Here is a 4,901-nt window from a genome sequence, read left to right as displayed (position 1 = left end):
ATCATAAGTACAGTTCCACAGTACCCATGATCATGAGGGGGCTCAGTTAAATTTCATGAGAGAACTCAAAAATGATAATTGTTGTTGAATGAGAAAAATATTTAGAATCGTTCTACATTATTTCCAAAGCCTTTTTTCTTTCCTTTTTTTCACTAGCTCATATAACAAAACTCCATATGTGTTCAATTAATATTATTGACTTCCATTCAGTTTAGGTGAATAGGATCATTTTAACCAGAATGTGTTCATGTCCAAGGACGTGAATGCAAACCCAGACACATTTAGCCTAAAGTGTTTAGTGCTACTGTATACTAACACACTATTGCATTTCTTTGTGGTCATTTCCCTCCTTTCTTCCATTCATTATATGCCAAAAGTTCTAATCACAAAATAAGGTTCAACTAACCAATACAAGTATGATTTATTCTTAATGTGGAAAAAGTCAGGTTAAGCAAATTCTTAAGCAATTTGACTTACTGCCAATTCCTCAAGGAACTGAGGATTTCTTTCTTAGCTCAAACACTGAAGTAAACTCTCCCATTTTCTTTAGTTTATAGTTTCCCAATCTGACAATTTCATCCACACAAACTAAAGGGAAAATCCCTTGTAAAATTTCCTATGCAATATTACTAGGTCAACAAATGGCAAAAAAAATCTTATTATCATTGGGAACACTGCAGAATCTCCTTTTCTAGACCTTGCCTTAAGTTTGGTCTGGATGGGTAAAATGGTCAGATGACTGGAAGTTACCTTCCAGGTATTTGGAAATGAAAGGTGATACATCTGGGAACTTTCTTACAATCAAAGGCAAACACCCACTCAGTGGATTAAAGGCAGATGAGAGGGAGGCAGAAAGATATCTCCAAAAGGTATTGCTAAACAGCTGTCTGATGACAGGTTTAAAATTTAAATTACAGACAGGTGACTCACTCTAGAACCCAAGTAACACGGCAGGGTTCTGGAAATAAGTAGAAGAATGTGCTTTACATAAAAAAAAAAAAAAATTTAATGTTGTGATATAATGAAGTAATCGATACTGAGATGTACATGAATAGGTAAAGTACATGTCTGCATAGTGACTCTGCTATTCAGGCTTACAACCAATGTCATGGAAGTTCTACCGTGAAAGAAATAGCTACTATATTTTATTATTGTGTTATAGGAAGGTGAAAGGTGAGGTATCAAGAAGACCAATACCAACCTGATGTGAATGCAAGACCTTGCATTTTGTTTCCCTGCCTTCAAAGAGCCCAAGTAGAGGTGGTCTCAGAGGAGATTGGTTCCATTTAAACCCAGCAAGGTAAAAGGCAGTTAAAAGGAAAGAGGAAAAGACCTGACGGATACACAGAGTATATTTGTATGTGTTGCATTATTAGATTAAGGAAGTATTTCTGATTAGAAGAAAAGAATTCTTCTAACAACAAAGAATTTTCATATATCCAGACCAGCTCCTACCAAACGAGGAACAAACAAGTCACCTCCACCAATGTTGCTTAAAAGTTATCCGCAGACCAAATTTGACTTTGTGCACTCACTGTCTGGCAGGTACCTAAAAGTAACTAATTTTCTTGGCTTAGTCCTTACAATTTCTTACAGGGATGTGTAGATATGGAAATGTATCCCTACAGTTTTACCGTTTTTGCAATCAGCACTGCTGAGAAAAAAAAAAAAAAGACTTGGTATGATCAGAGCACTGGTCAAAGGCAAGAGACACAAAACAAATCATGCTTATCTCTGCTCAAATTACCTGTTCCATTATGTCTGTGCTGTACAGCCTCCATGCTGACTCATGCCATTACCTCATGGGAAATCTTCTAAAAATTAATGAGTAGTACTTTTGTGATGTACATACACGATGCCATTACTTGCATCTAACTTCACCACTGCTGTTGTCCTAATGAAATAGCTAGAACCAAATTTTTTGAGATATACTGAAATACCAACCTGTAGAGAGAGGGCAACAAAGAAACTTGGGGAGGAATGAAAAGGGAAATATTAGGGAAAGAAACTTTTTTAAAGTGGAAGGGAAAAAAATAAAAAAACCTCCTTGGCATTATTTTTCATGCTGTGCAAATGTGAAGAGGAAGAAGAAGAACTAGGAAATTATGCTCCCTTGTCTCTCTTTGATAACTACCCTGTATGTTTTTACATTAGTAGCCACTGGCCAAAAAAATTGTCCAAGGGGCAGTGACCTACTAGCTTATTCTCTTCTCTTCTGTGACATACTGACTGAGTATCTGAGGTGTTTGTGAACACAGGTGCTTGTGGCTTCGAGACATTGGATATTTTTGACAAAATATTTTAGTTGTCAGAAAAAAGCAAGGGTTCATCAAAACAGAAACTACTTTTAGTAAGGAACAGCTATTGAAGGCTCTCTCTATTTTTGAAAGAAAACCTTCTTTAAGAGACTTACATTTATTAAACCAACTGATCTGACATTTCCAAGATTAAATCTTTATCTTCTATTCCAAAGCAGTTCCCCATTTGAAATTTGAGTTTTTAAACCATTTGAGTTTAAATGGTTTAAAAACACAAAGATCAAAACACTTGTCACTTCAACAAGAACTATAGCAAAAACATGTTCAGTAAGTTCAGTAAGTACTTTCCTATTTTTTCAGCATAAGAAGCATGTCCAACACCTCCAAGTTCACATCTGGAACATTCTGAGTTAGGCTCTCTTCTGTGGTCAGTAAGACAAATTCATACAGACGAGCAAGTCCTGTGCTCATGACAGAGGCCTGTGTTAAAACCATTGTAGGAAATGATTGTATCACACTACTGAAATAGAGCAAAATATTCACAGCAAGGTGCCTGAAAGTAACATACTTGCAGAAAATGGCATCTCACCTCTCAGTAACTCATCTGTTGACATACCAAGTATTTATTCTCAGTTTCTAAAACCCACCATTTTTCAGGTTTCTATTATTTAATGACAGCTAAACAAACTTTATGCAGAAATCCCTTGTGAACTTCCTGGGGTTAGAGTTTTTCTTTGCTTGGCTCTTGTCTTTATTCCTGTTCTTTCTCTTTCCCATGCCGAGCAATCCTTCCTCTTCTGGAACAAACCTCGTGAGATCCTTCTACCTTCACTTCCAGCACAGATCAGCAGGAACCACCTTTCCCCCGACTGAGGTAAATTGCATTTTCAGTCTTCCCAGTGATACTGACACAGCCAGAGGAAACTTTGAGACTGCAGCTTTGCAGCACTACGAACATGGGGTTTCAGTACTCAATTTTCTTTTCCACAGATGTATGCTTCTTGTAGTATGAGATCAGTTAGCTGTTCCTGACAGAGCATGTTACAGTAAACAGTCTCTGGTTTCATCATGCAGGCTCCCCAGCATTTTTTCAGCTGGGAAACAACTGTGAGAACAATGGAGGATACATCACTGACAATAGGTGCAATATCATTTACATTTCTGACAAGCTTTCAGCATTGCTTTATTTCAGCTGAGTTCCTGCCTCCATTATGTGACTGCAATGTGCCTGCTGAGAGATGAAATGCTGGCTCCCTGACAAAAGCTAAAGCAGGATACACCCGCTATTGGTTGGACACAAGGTGACTTTCCCAGCTTATAGAGGCCTGGGAAAAGACATGAATAATGCTGGTGTAAACCACAATATTCAAAAGGTATTGAGCATTTCCTTGCACATATGCAACAAAAATAGATAATGGCGAGGTGGTTACTGCTGGTGCATACAATAAGGGCACATAAGCTCAGAGACTGCGTCCTTGCATGTTGCTGGAGAAGCTTCCTTGGGATGCTCAGAATTTTTTGGCACATGAACAATCCCTTTGCACTTCTCCAGAAATGGTTTAGAGAGTACACTGCTGCCCAGCTTCCAGTTGCCTTGTGCTGGTAAGCCATGCATTTGCTAGACGAGACAATGCCATATCTGTTGTCTAGGGGGTTAGAACAGGTGCAGAGACATACAGAATAAGAGTTGTGTTGGGCAATAACTGTGGGAGTCCTCAGCTGAAGACCCATTCACCAAACAGCCCAACAAGGGCTGACACCTCCATCAGAAAGATGGGATTTGCTCATCTCCCCTTTCACAGCCCCACTGTGCACACTACAGGCAAATTTCAATGGAAGATCAAGAGTAATCAAGCAGAGAAAAAACTCTGAGTAGATGCCACAACTCCAATACCTCAGTTCAACTGCTCTCTCACTTATATTTGTAAATTCACGTTGTCTTTTCATGGTTATTTTTGAGGGTTGAACATATTCCTTTTCGCTTACACAAGAGCATATTATGTTGTCAAACTGCATTTAGCAGTCCTTCCTCCCCACCTCAGGTTACATGTCAACACTGATGTCTCTATATAGCAAACCCACATTAGGGCTAGTTTTAAAATTGAACAACAGCCATTTCTTCACCTCTGCTCCCAGCGAGGTCTTTTGTTATGGCCCAGTGGGGAAATAAGGGACACTCACGCAGGGTTCATTGTAGGCATGTAGGTCCTGGAGTAAGAGAGTAAGCAAGCTCTTTATTAAAATGGCTTCCCCTTTATATAGCAGAGGAAAGGAACATTCTGAAACTGGGGATGTGAACATGACATATAGGGAAAGAGAAGAAGGGAACTCACTTTAATAGGGAGAACAAGGAGAGATTACATCTCTATAAGGGATTAAGGGGAGAGGCATGACCTTATATGGAACATCTACACTGTGGCAGCTAACAACCAATTAGAACATGACGGTAAAAGAAGTAAACAACCCGAGGGGATTTTTCATAAAAATGTAGGAGTACAAAGTAGGAGAATACAACAAACATCAAAACCTGCACATTCATGCATCAGTCCATTTTATTTGCTGGAAGTCCATTATGTTGAAACTTCATCTTCCTCTTCTATGGATTCCTGTAATGCTTTCTTCCATCTCTGATACTGTTCTTCT

At 38.8% G+C, this 4,901-nt stretch overlaps 1 long non-coding RNA gene across 1 annotated transcript in view; it reads right to left on the bottom strand.

The window, feature by feature from the left end:
- Positions 1-4,515: 4,515 nt before the first annotated feature.
- Positions 4,516-4,901, bottom strand: part of LOC108495431 — a 43,133-nt gene continuing 42,747 nt past the window's right edge. Inside the window, exon 5 of the long non-coding RNA XR_001874118.1 lies at positions 4,516-4,901. This exon is cut by the window's right edge and continues 1,541 nt beyond it. This is a non-coding gene — a long non-coding RNA (uncharacterized LOC108495431).

The sequence above is a fragment of the Lepidothrix coronata genome, unplaced genomic scaffold (genome assembly GCF_001604755.1).
Source record: "Lepidothrix coronata isolate B3197 unplaced genomic scaffold, Lepidothrix_coronata-1.0 Scaffold31, whole genome shotgun sequence".
Classification (NCBI taxonomy): Eukaryota; Metazoa; Chordata; class Aves; order Passeriformes; family Pipridae; genus Lepidothrix; species Lepidothrix coronata.
The sequence above is the reverse complement of the archived record's forward strand: the minus strand, read 5'-3'. Positions and strand labels throughout refer to the sequence as shown.